This window comes from Xenia sp. Carnegie-2017, unplaced genomic scaffold (assembly GCF_021976095.1).
Source record: "Xenia sp. Carnegie-2017 unplaced genomic scaffold, XeniaSp_v1 HiC_scaffold_4, whole genome shotgun sequence".
Taxonomy (NCBI): Eukaryota; Metazoa; Cnidaria; class Anthozoa; order Malacalcyonacea; family Xeniidae; genus Xenia; species Xenia sp. Carnegie-2017.
In genome coordinates, this window is record NW_025813504.1 from 2,721,146 (window position 1) to 2,735,269 (window position 14,124).

At 37.1% G+C, this 14,124-nt stretch overlaps 1 pseudogene; it reads right to left on the reverse strand.

The window, feature by feature from the left end:
* Positions 1-502: 502 nt before the first annotated feature.
* LOC124455683 lies at positions 503-1,833 on the reverse strand (annotated as a pseudogene).
* Positions 1,834-14,124: the final 12,291 nt, after the last annotated feature.

The window sequence follows — 14,124 nt, forward strand, 5'->3', positions numbered from 1 at the left end:
CAGTGCCATGCTGGCAATGTCTGGTATCTTGAATCAAATGCAGCAATACTCAATGAATCCTGAAGGAGATATACTTTGTGTGTATGGGGATCCAGCTTACCCTCTTAGACCACATCTTCAAGCTCCATACAAAGGGGCTGGGCTAACAGCAGACCAACTTGCATGGAACAAATCTATGAGCTCTGTCAGGGTGGCAGTAGAGTGGGTGTTTGGTGATGTTGTTAACTATTTTAAATTTGTAGACTTTAAGAAAAATCTTAAAGTTCACTTGAGTGAAGTGGGGAAAATGTATGTTTGTTCTGCCTTAATTCATAATGCACGCACTTGCCTATAACAGTCAACAACCTCCACTTATTTTCAGCTTGATCCACCTGCTTTAGATGAATATTTTTTTGACAATGAATGAAAAGAGGTATTATAAATGCTGTATTGTGCAGCAATGTTTACATAAACGTTTGACATATTTTAACAGAGTACAGAATGAATAGACCAAAACAATAACTAAAAACAACAATATTTAATACAAACAATACAAATAACAATGTAAGTTAGACCAAAAAATTAGTCCTAATCCTTCATTATTCTTATTTATGTTTATGTTTAGAAATATTAAATGTCTTATAAACACTGTCTTTCAACAGAACAATGATATGCAAACAAAAACTCAAATAAAACACAATGATTGTTACGGTTTTTAGTTGAATTTTGTTGCAAACTTTTCAAATATAGCTACAAAAGAAGCACTTTGCTGCTGCTGCTGTAACATCATACCTTGAGTCACTTCAAATAGCTGTTTCATCTGTTGTTGTTGCATCATTTGGGAATTAGTTAACTGCATAACTTGTTGCTCATTCTGCTCTTTTTGGCGTTCAGCTTCAAGCCTTCTAATGCGTAGTTCTTCCAGCATAAGTTCGTAATGTCGTTCACTTTCCGTTCTTCTCAGCTCGACTTCATCAGCTTTCATTTTTATATCAATTTCGCCTTTTTCTCGCAGGTATCGCATGACATCCGATCCACCGGTCCTTTTCTTCTTTTTAGCAGATGGCTCGTTATTTTCTTCCTCGCCATTCCTCTTTTTCGTTTCTTTGAACGTTTCCATTGAGCAGCGACGCATTTCTACAGCCTTTTCAACTTCTGCATGAGCTCTCTGTTTTTTCTCGAACGTGAGTTGTTCATTTAAATGATCAGCTTCCTCAAACTGAGCTATGATGTCCTCCATAGCCTCGTCAAGTTCACTCTCTTCGGGTGAAATACCACTGGCTCTTTATTCTTCTGATTGTTTTCTTTTGTATTTCTTTTCGAGCAGTTGATATCGATCGCGAACAGATCTCTGAGATACATGGAATTTTGGCATTTCCAAAGCATTGAGCGATTTAGCAATGTTTTCCCAAATTTGGCCTCTTTCAGTTGATCCTCTTCTGTGAATCCATGGTCTAAATAGCAAGATTTCTCGTGATAAAGCTATATCATGACCATTTCATAGATGCACGTGAAGCAACAGTAGTGCTACAAAGAGATATTCAGAAAAATATGTAAGCATTTTAAGCCATAAGTAGCCATTTAAGCATAAAGGCTGAGTCAACCATAACCTCATTTACATATATTAAGCCAAAGATAACAAAACTCACCTCGCCATTTGACAATCGAATGATTTTTGCAAGATTTTTGATTTTTTTTCTCTGCCGTTCTGAAGCGACGCCAAAGTTGTTGTTTTCACGTCGGTTCCGTCTTTTCAAAACGTGTAAACAACGTACAGATGTTGCGTGCGCATGCTCAGTTAAAAAAGGGATCAAACTCCGGTGCCGTCGCAGTTGCCGTTGTCGCATCGTAAGGTTCCTAATAATGACAAAAAACTCCACACTTCAAATTGACTAGGCTCTTGCCACCATAACTCAGACGACACTCCAGCTGATGCCTTTCTATATCGACATCGTGTACATATACTGATCGAGTCACAGAAGTTTCACTCTGATTGACGTGGTGGCGTCGGAGGGGAGTGAAATAGGACTGTCCGTCACTGACGTGAACTTATAATGGGTTGTGAGATTGCCTCGCGCTTTTGCGTTGTCTGTGACAGGATACCGATTGAGATTGATAGGGATCATGAACCAGTTGTTACAGTACGTAGTCCTCGGCCGTGATGGGCACTTCCGTGCTGTAAGTCTTTTCGAAGAACTCTTGGACCAAGTTGTAGCCTCTCAGGTAGGAACTTTTATTTGGGTCGTAGAAATGAGTGACTGCCACGAGATTTTCAGGGGGTGGTCAAAGAGGTTCTGTTCGTGCACGATGATGCGGAGCTGGCTTAAGTTGGCGTGGATCATAGGCAATCGGTTACTGTAGTCGACGGCGCCACCTGGGACAAGTCCTGGTGCATCTCCCAGCCTGGTTTCGGTGAAGATGAGAATCATCTTCCTGGTGATTAGGGCATTGTGTAGGAGCTCGAGAGTGCCAGCGTCATTGTTTAACGACTCTGAACTACCCTGGGGCAGCAGGTGTGGAAATACAGCTCTTAGCGATGGAGACCTGGTGGCTGTAGTCTTTATTCATGCAATAGTTGGGGTAGACAAAGTCGAGCTCTAACAGCTCTATACGTAGTCTGCTGATAGCGTCTGCGTTATCCACACCACCCCCCTTGTTAGAAATGATCATGTAGCGATTGAGATCGCCCTCTGGGATGTCGACGCGAATCTTTACCTGTGTGCCCGGAGGCAGCCAACCATCCCCACTGGAGAAGAGGAGGAGGAATGGGCGAAACTTATACTGAAAGTTCCCGATGAGAACACAGACGATATTTTCTTGCACCGTCTTCGAGAAGGCTCTGGTTGAAGAGAGCTGGAGCCCAAGCACCCTTTTAGGATTATGATTGCCAGCAAAGTTAGGGTTTCCGGCTCCACCTGCAGTGTTTGTTGCAAAGGCATAACCAGTGGTCCACTCCATAGGCGCAGGTCTGCAAGGGGAGAGCTTTCAAAGCCTTCTTGGGATCCAGCTTCTGTAAGCCGAATAAGTCACTATCCGCGTATTGCAACTTCCTGATTGAGCTCTCCATAAGACCCAGGATGTGCTGAACCGGCTGCATATCAGCCACGACGCCACTCTGTGTGACCTCTTGTCCGTTGAGCTCCACACGGATGTGTTCTACCCAACTAAAGGCTGGGCTCGTAGGAGTGATCCAATTGGGATAATCGCACGTCTTTGTGTGGTTGCGATTTCTTTTACCGTGTACCGCATCTTGACGATGAAATATGATTCCAAAAGCGCCATAAAGCTCTTTGCCGAGCTGATGTCTATCCCAATCAAGAGACTTGGACTGTCCGGATAGTGAGTGTCGAAGCCGTCGTCCCGACAAAGCATGGTCGCGTTTCAACGGACGAATACGTTGAGGAACGCCTCGGAGACGCGTACTACAGTCCTGCGTGGTACTGGCGCGGCCGTGCTGCTATCCCAAATCTGGCTAAAGAGGCTGGCGTCTAACAAAACAGGACATCTGGTAGATCTAATTGCCCACACCAGCGCGAAGTGCTATCCCCCGACCTAAATTTGACATCAGCACCCCGAATGAGGTCCACCATGCCGACTTCTTGTTTCTGTCTGACGATCGAGTCGGAAGACACATATTCAAATTTGCATTGACGGTCGTCGACGTAGCAAGTCGGTATAAGGAGGCCCAGGCAATCACAGACAAGACAGCGACCCAGGTTGGGAAGGCGTTACAGTCTATTTATGCCCGTGGGCCTCTTCGATGGCCTAAAGTTTTACAAGTCGACACTGGCTCAGAGTTTCGCTGGGCTGTGCAAAAAGCATGTGATAAAAATGGGACCACGAATCGACGGGTAAGGTTGGGGTTCATAGAGATCAGGGGATCGTAGAAAAATTTAATCTTACTTTGGCGAAGCGATTATTTGGCTACCAGTATCATCACGAGCTGGGAGAGCCCAAAACTGGGAACAAAGAATGGGTATCAAAATTACCTGAGGTGGTTAAAGCGCTCAATATTGAAACTACTCGTTTGACGGGTGAAAAGCCTTCCCTTGCTATTCGGAAGAAAAATGTTAAGGCCAAACCCGCTACGCCGGCGCTTCGTCCAGTTGGTTTCAAAGATCAACGCTTGCCATTGGATGTTATGGTGCGGTATTTGTATGCACTTGGCGAGCTCGAGTGTGGCAAACGGCGTAGGGCGACCGATCCTATCTGGAGTGTGACCTCCCACCAGGTGGAGCAGGCTGTAGTTTAGGGCTGGAAGCATGTGTTGTATTATTTGTGCGATGGGCCCAAGCGCGGGTTTTGCGCGACGAGCTCCAAGTGATGCCCTTTGTAACCGAAACACCGCCGGCTTAATCGATGGGGTCCTGTCACGCTGTTATTCGCCGTCGCGTTTTTTATCTGCTGTCAAGTTTTTTATGAAATAAAAGCTTTCACTGTATCGCTCACTCCTGGTACTACACGCACAGAGCCTTGCACTTAGAGGTGGAGCAGCCTTTCTACGAAGGCATCAAATTCTTCGCCTGTGTTACCGGCTTCCCTATGCCCGTATGCTAGGGTAGACATCCCATCGGTCGCGATCCAGCGCTTCGTGTCCAGCGGACTCAACGATGTCTTGTTGACATAATCGCCGAAGATCTGATGCCCGCGACTGCGCAGCATATCCATACCGTGGAGGAAGCGCTTTCCTTCAAAGAGTGCTTCTTTGTTTTGGATATGACGTATATGCTTTTTCACGACAGCCATTTTAACGCCCTTGGCTTTGCGCTCCTCGAGACCACCGGCTTTCGGGATAGAGTACATCATGGGCCTGAGTCTTACAAACTCGGTGATAGGCGCCCAGCGCACTCCTCCTTCATTTTCTCCAGCACCTTCTTGTTGGTCGTGGTGAAGAGCGGATGGTCTTTGGTGTAGTTGTGCTTGTGTCGTACTGACTGGCGTTGCGCCTCATGTCGGCGTACACGTCCTCAGTCTGGATCTCCAGCACAAGGTTGTCGGTGTCGGTGTAGAGGATCTCTGCTGTCGGCCCGTTCTGCGCCTTGACATGGTTGTAGTACCAGTCGTACATCCGATGCTTCGAGAGGTCGAGAATGCTTATGCCCACGAAGACCGGCCGATTGAGCAGCAGACTGTTTTTATTCATGTGAACGGCAGCGAGGTCTCCTACATCACCAAAGATGAGATGCCGATTTTATGTCGGCTTGGCGATAAGTTTGCGGAGTCTCTCGTCCTCGCTTGGCCGGAGCAGCTTCACATCGACACGCTTTCTTAGATTCTCCATCGTCTTGCAAAAGACGCTGTTGTTCAGCAGCTTGTAAAGGTTGACCTCGAAGTCGCTTCTTCGTCTTCTTCCGGAGTTCGTTGTTTTTCCGGATGTAGAGCTCCATCCATGGGCTCTGGTCGAAGCTTATGATGCACCCTATTTGCACCGCAGGCTTGACAAAGGATAGTATCGGCCTGTATTACGACAAAACACTTACGACATGGTTGTGGAAGTCGCCCACCTTCCCTTAATCGCCTCATATGACGTCCGCAGTATTCACCTATAGAGCTTCGCCCACATGGGGTGAGCTTTCCGGGTAATAACCAAGCACACTTGTTCTTGCCCTTCCTCATGGCTGTCGAACGTTAGGATATACTCTATGCGAGAATATCTCTCTAACTAATAGACCCCCGATGGACGGCTGCCCAGGGCGCTGGGATGGGCTGCCGGTCTTTGGCTCTGCCGTTGTCTAGGGTTTGGCCTTTGCAATCCGGTGCGATTTTTTGTACTAGACTTATGTATAAGGGCTACCAGTCCGGGATGTGTCAGAACTGCAGTCTCTATACTACTCCATCAATATTTGTCATCGTTTAAATCAATAAAATTGAACTTTGTCCATGTAGCTAGTGTAATTATTTACTTAGCAACATAAAAGTTTTACTTTGTGGATATTTTTTGCAACTTAGAAATGCCTTAATAGAACAGCTTCAAAATGTCATTCAATTACGAAAAAACTTTGTATATCATTTATACTTCTATGCATCTCAAAAGCAAAGTCAAGTGTAAAGAAACAGTAAAATACTATAACTATATAAAACATAAAATGTAAATTAGTAAAGATTTATCTGGGTATAAAGAGTCCTATATTCTTGCAAAATCATTATTACCGATTCGTTGAAAATAGTATTAACAAATTAAGCCGTAGCTAGAGCTATATGTTTCACAAAACTTGGTGGTTTTCCAAGTAAAAAACCTCGGTCTTTTTTTATAACTATAATAAAGTTTTGACGAAGCAACAACGACAACAAACTTCCTCGTGCCAAGCCAGTACATGGTCAAACTTCGAACTTGTACTTGAATTAAGTCGCACTCTATATTAGTACACACTTACTAAAGCTCACTATTGACGCTAGAACATCACATTAAACACTTATTTTAAAATGTATTATTAACACATAGAGCATGCTGAGCTAACTCCGTCAGAATAGCGGAGTGAGAATAAACAAAGTTGTAACAGATTATCATTTTCTTTTCCACCAGTACAAGATTCAAAGACCAAATAGGAATGATGGCGTATAACGTTTACCAACGTATATTTTTGAATATTTTAGTTTCGCTACTTTTTTAAGAATCAAAAATAAACGTCATGGGTAAAACAAGTAATTCAATTCAATTTGACATTAAAATGCTTCTTATGGCCATAAAATATTAGCGATTGTGTCCTATTTAAAACTAGACGTGCAAGAATCTAATTTGTCGCATCCTCGAACATATTATCGGGCTTTACTTTTATGATACTTACAGAAACTATTTAACCAGTCTATTATCAGACAAGAAAGTTAACTGTTATTTGGCTTTATAAATGTTTCAGAATTGTCAAGGCTGGCAATAGACGGTAAACATTAAAAATTAAAATAACATGAATAAAAACGAAGTAAAACTAAAAATTGTGTATTTGTTTATAATTAAAAGTACGTGACCTTTAATAGTTTTTTTCTAGCGGTGGTAAAGTCAGAAGGATAATGAATTTCATTTTCAAACATTTTAAAGACTCACAAAAGCAAAATGATGCTAAGGAATCAAACAAACATGGCATGGAGTATTACAAAATTGGAAAATACGATAAAGCTATGAAATGTTTTGAGAAATGTCTCAAAATTCAAAAGACTTTTTTAGGTCCTGAACATGTTGATGTCGCTTCAACTTTAAACAAACTTGGTAATGTGTATCATTGTACTAAAGAATATGCCAAAGCCAAAGAGTGTTATGAAAAAGCTTTGGAAATTAGACAAAAATCACTTGGTCCTGAACATGTTGATGTAGCTTCAACTTTAAACAATCTTGGTGATGTGTATTATATGACTAGCAAATATGCCAAGGCCAAAGAGTGTTATGAAAAAGCGTTGGAAATTCGACAAAAATCACTTGGTCCTGAACATGTTGATGTAGCTATGACTTTAAACATTCTTGGTAATATGTATTATATGAGTAACAAATATGCCAAAGCCAAAGAGTGTTATGAAAAAGCGTTGGAAATTCGACAAAAATCACTTGGACCTGAACATGTTGATGTAGCTACAACTTTAAACAATCTTGGTAATGTGTATAGTGAGACCAACAAATTGGACAAAGCCAAAGAGTGTTATGAAAAAGCGTTGGAACTTCGACAAAAATCACTTGGTCCTGAACATGTTGATGTAGCTTCAACGTTAAACAATCTTGGTCATGTTCATTATGATACCAACAAATATGCCAAAGCCAAAGTGTGTTATGAAAAAGCGTTGGAAATTCGACAAAATCACTTGGTCCTGAACATGTTGATGTAGCTTCAACTTTAAACAATCTTGGTAATGTGTATTATATGACTAGCAAATATGCCAAGGCCAAAGAGTGTTATGAAAAGCGTTGGAAATTCGACAAAAATCACTTGGTCCTGAACATGTTGATGTAGCTATGACTTTAAACATTCTTGGTAATGTGTATTATGATAACAACAAATATGCCAAAGCCAAAGAATGTTATGAAAAAGCGTTGGAAATTCGACAAAAATCACTTGGTCTTGAACATGTTGATGTAGCTTCAACTTTAAACCATCTTGGTGATGTGTATTATATGACTAACAAATATGCCAAAGCCAAAGAGTGTTATGAAAAAGCGTTGGAAATTCGACAAAAATCACTTGGACCTGAACATGTTGATGTAGCTACAACTTTAAAGAATCTTGGTAATATGTATTATATGACTAACAAATATGCCAAAGCCAAAGAGTGTTATGAAAAAGCGTTGGAAATTCGACAAAAATCACTTGGACCTGAACATGTTGATGTAGCTACAACTTTAAACAATCTTGGTAATGTGTATAGTGAGACCAACAAATTGGACAAAGCCAAAGAGTGTTATGAAAAAGCGTTGGAACTTCGACAAAAATCACTTGGTCCTGAACATGTTGATGTAGCTTCAACGTTAAACAATCTTGGTCATGTTCATTATGATACCAACAAATATGCCAAAGCCAAAGTGTGTTATGAAAAAGCGTTGGAAATTCGACAAAAATCACTTGGTCCTGAACATGTTGATGTAGCTTCAACTTTAAACAATCTTGGTGATGTGTATTATATGACTAGCAAATATGCCAAGGCCAAAGAGTGTTATGAAAAAGCGTTGGAAATTCGACAAAAATCACTTGGTCCTGAACATGTTGATGTAGCTATGACTTTAAACATTCTTGGTAATGTGTATTATGATAACAACAAATATGCCAAAGCCAAAGAATGTTATGAAAAAGCGTTGGAAATTCGACAAAAATCACTTGGTCTTGAACATGTTGATGTAGCTTCAACTTTAAACCATCTTGGTGATGTGTATTATATGACTAACAAATATGCCAAAGCCAAAGAGTGTTATGAAAAAGCGTTGGAACTTCGACAAAAATCACTTGGACCTAAACATGGTGATGTAGCTACAACTTTAAACAATCTTGGTAATATGTATTATATGACTAACAAATATGCCAAAGCCAAAGAGTGTTATGAGAAAGCGTTGGAAATTCGACAAAAATCACTTGGACTAGAACATGTTGATGTAGCTACAACTTTCAACAATCTTGGTAATGTGTATTACATTACCAACAAATATGCCAAAGCCAAAGAGTGTTATGAAAAGGCGTTGGAAATTGGACAAAAATTATTTGTTCCTGAACATGATGAAGTATCTTCAACTTTAAACAATCTTGGTATTGTTTATAATCGTACTATGGAATATGACAAAGCTAAAGAGTGTCATGAAAAAGCATTGGAAATTCGACAAAAATCACGTGGTCCCGAACATGTTGATGTAGCTGCGACTTTAAACAATCTTGGTAATGTGTATAGTGAGATCAACAATTTTGACAAAGCCAAAGAGTGTTATGAAAAAGCGTTGGAATTTCGGCAAAAATCACTTGGACCTGAACATGTTGATGTAGCTACAACTTTAAACAATCTTGGTAATGTGTGTTATGATACCAAGAAATATGCCAAAGCCAAAGAGTGTTATGAAAAAGCGTTGGAAATTCGACAAAAATCACTGGGTCTAGAGCATGTTGATGTAGCTTCAACTTTAAACAATCTTGGTCATGTTCATTATGATACCAACAAATATGCCAAAGCCAAAGAGTGTTATGAAAAAGCGTTGGAAATTCGACAAAAATCACTTGGTCGTGAACATGTTGATGTAGCTTCAACTTTAAACTCTCTGGGTAATGTGTATTATGAAACCAACAAACATGCCAAAGCCAAAGAGTGTTATGAAAAAGCGTTGGAAATTCGACAAAAATCACTTGGAGCTGAACATGTTGATGTAGCTACAACTTTAAACAATCTTGGTAATGTGTTTTATGATACCAACAAATATGCCAAAGCCAAAGAGTGTTATGAAAAAGCGTTGGAAATTCGACAAAAATCACTTGGACCTGAACATGTTGATGTAGCTACAACTTTAAACAATCTTGGTAATGTGTATTATAAGACTAGCAAGTATGCCAAAGCAAAAGAATTTTATGAAAGAGCGGAGGCAATTCAAAAAAAATCAGTTTCTTCGGATCATGTTGATGTTACTGAATCGTTGAACAGTATTGGTATGTTATTTTTTATTTTTGTATGGTATAGCATATAAAAGCGTTTTTTAGTGTAACTTATAAGGTGTTTGAAATTTCAGACTAAATTTTTTAGGTCTTCTTGTATCATATTTTGCTAGATCTGAACAGAAATAACAATTTGAGGATTACTTATAAAATTAGTTAAAGCTGTTTTTAGTGAAATTAGGATTTATTTGGAGTATTGATCCTATTTATAGGCCTTTTTACCATCCTGAGTATAAATTTAGTCAAGTTCTCTTATATATAGTCCATTTGTAGCGCTATCTTTAAATGGATAAAAAAGATTTGTTACTTAAAGTTTGATACAAATCGAGAATAATGTAATGCACTTCAATATATATTTGGGAGCAAAAATACTTTAAATCTCATTGAACATAAAAATAGAACTAAACTTAATAAAACTTATAAGAAACAACGAAACGTGCAACTAAAATTTGTTTATATGAACTTTTCCTTGTTTTCTTTCCATCTTATGCTTTATTTTGTGGTTTGCAATTTAGACCAAGAAACTACTGAGAACCTTTTCCTCCTAAATCTTTCTAAACTGATAAGCCTAAATACAATTTGTTTGACTTTGCCTAGGCTCAACAATTTTTCTTTTTTGAAGTATCTACTTTTTACTTACTATAAACGTATGCTTTAAAAAACTTAAGTGATGTATTTAAAATTGTATCTTGCTATTTATCATACCTAAAAGTCTGGGGCTAGTTATTTTTTTTACAAATATATTTTGTTTGTTCCATATATGACGAGTTAAAAAAATTTTCTACTAATTGCTTTTAATTATTGTTTGTAAAAATTGGAAAAATTAAAAAAACTTAAGTAAAAATTAAGACATAAATAAAGTTCTACATTTTTTCAGTTTTTATTTTGAATAATTTAGGAAAAATACCAGATTTACAATACTTGGATTTTAAAAAAGTTCTCTATTACTTTAAAATCCTAGATTGATATATATCTTTGTTCTTGGAAGGAACGTGTAGATAAACTCTTATAATTTACTTGAAGAATTGATTCTTGGTTTGTTTCTTTTTATTTCATTCAGTAAACCTTATAAACTCCAGTTAACTCAGTGAAATCTAGATCAAGTTGATTCCATTGATTCTTCAGATATTCTTTAATTTTTGGTAATAAATATGGTTAATTGTTATAAAACTAAGCGGTCAGAACATTTTGCAATTACAGATAACGCAAAACCTTGCAAATTTTGGTGTTATTTTTAGATTGTACTATTTTAAATAACACATGTTACTTTTGTGACATTAAGATACTTTAAAAAACCAGCATTGATTATAACAAATTTTATAGACAAAACCTCAAATGTAAAGCACATCCAGGTTTCTCACTTTTCCTTATTCCTTCCCAAAAGAGATACAAGTCTAAAGGGAAAAATATGGAAAAAAACCCGAAAATTAATCAATTTGTATTCTTCATTGACAATTTTAATATCACAACTATTTTAAATCAAATTTAAAAATAATCATTTTGACTACATAAATTATCTATCTCACAAATAACTCTTCGCTGAAACCAAGTAGTTTCCCGTATGTAGTGCGACTCAATTCTTAGAATATATTTGCGTTACATTTTTTATGCTGCAATTTTTTGTTAACGCACAATATTAAACGTATAACAAATTAAAAAAAAATATAAAAATTTAGAAGACATAAAGCTTTGGAGAAAAATACTTCCGTGCATAATTTTGATCTTAAGACAATAAACACTGGCATGACATCATTTACGCTTGAAACAATTTAGTTTAATCAACTTTTTCATATCTGCATCAGGTTGCAGTATTTTTATATGTGAAATATGTGAATCCCCTTGCATGCAGTTGATTTAAAAACTGAACAAATTTTTCTTAAAGCAAAATTTTATTAAACTTCTTTCTTGCCATAAGTAGCATGAAAAGAATACCATATTAACATGCAGTATTTAACGCAAACCATATACAAAGATGCACGTGTGTTATTGTTGTAGTATTACATAGATATATGAAAAGGCATTTTATGCCTTCGCTAATCATGATGAAGAGTAGAATTGAAATCTATAACTTCCATTTAAGGTATGTCTTGCTCAATTTTTTAACTCCAACTCTTTATCAGCTACGTCACTACGTACATACATTATATTTTTAAAGTTTGCAGAAATTGTTATAGTATGAAACCTATTGGAAAAAGCATAGTATTACATTATTTAGTAAACACGTAAATAAAAACTTACCCAAATCAACAAATAATTTCTTGTGAAGATACACGCACCAACCAAGTTTTTTTTACTTTGTTTTCAGCAGTGAATATTTTTTTCCTGATTTGGTATCAATTCTATATAAAACTTATAAGTGGTTTAGCATCGTTGTCCCCATATTAAGAAACAGAAACATAACCAGTTTATGTGTATGTTGTTTCAGTTACAGTTATGACGTTAGGGTTACTAAATTCGGGCAGTCAATACCTCTCTAACATCGCATATTAGTTTACATTTGGCAAAGCTGGCTCAATTTCTGTCTTTTTACGTAGATTCTTTTCCACTTAGCAAAATATATCCAGTATAAAATTCCCTCTAATAAGAGGCGTAACTAGAACGTTAATTGGGGATGCATATTCATATATTCCGTTTTTCCCTACTGTTTTCTTTTAAAAGGGAATTGAATTTTAAAAGAAATCAGTATGGTACTACTGAATATATGATTATAAGCCCTCCATACCTTAATTAACGTTCTAGTTACGCTTCTGCCTCTAAGATTCCATAATGATATTATTTGATATCGTTGAGATGTTGTAACGTACTATATTTGCCTTGAAATTAGACACACAAGTAATCCTTATTTTTTTACGGGCTGTGATACTTTGGGTTAGATTTGTAAAACAAGACATTCCTTTAATGGATAAATGATATCAAACAGCCAATGCACATCTTCACAGCCTTGGTGATTCTAAATATTTATGTTGTCCATTAGATCCATTTTCAAAACTTGCACTCAGTCTAGTGAGTAAGACACTGTAGTAATCACTTCATTTGAGTTTCTATGTGAAATCAGGTATAAAACTGAACGTTCTGTAACAACGACACAACTGTAATTTAGAATCATGACCAGGCAGTGTTATATAAGCATTAAATTTCCAATCCATTTCTTAAACTTGTTGTTTTTCAATTTTTAAATATTATATAGTAAAATTGACAATAAATGACACCTGGGATGCTAGGTATAATTTTCCTAATAATCTTTGAACGTCCGGTTTGAAGATCTTATTTAATGCTATTAGGTTTTTGGAATACTTTGCAAAAATAGTGACTTTTATAAAATAGTGAAATTGCCTTGAATGATCAGTTTTCCATTGGGTTAATTCTAAATACTGGTTGCTGAGAAATCAGATTGCTGTACGATAATTTTTATATAGTCAAATGGTTCTAAAAAATAGAAAAAGGAAACAGCAAATATTTTGCAACGAGTTCATATCTTGTTCCAAAAGATTTTATTGTTTAAACGACTATAGAGTCAAATCTTAGAGCATGTGCGCCTTGCCTTTTTTTTGTTAAAATATTTTTTATCAACTCGCAATCATTATTAAAAATGCAAAGATTAAACAGTTTGTAAAAACTCAAGAAATATAAATCTTGGGGACGAAATATTTGGTGCGTAAGTTTGATCCTAAAATCTTAAAAAAAAGGGATGACAACATTGCCGTGTGAAGCAATTTATCTTACCAACTTTCTCATCTATGTTTTAGCTTGCACTTTATGTTTTATATGCGTTAAATGTGTAAAGGCTATTGATGTTAATTTGAAAACTGAAAGAGTATTCTATCTTAAATCATAAGTTAATTTTAATTCTTTCTTGTTATGAGTCAGAAACGAAACGGCCATAAGCCAACTTCGAAAATTGTGATTTTTTCATGCGTCCATCAAAGAACCAAAATATATTTAACCATCATGTTGCTCTAGTAGTACTTATCAACCTGATGATGTATGTCATTTGTTTAACTTTCGCATAAAAGAGAAAAATCGATTATTTTATCTTGATTAT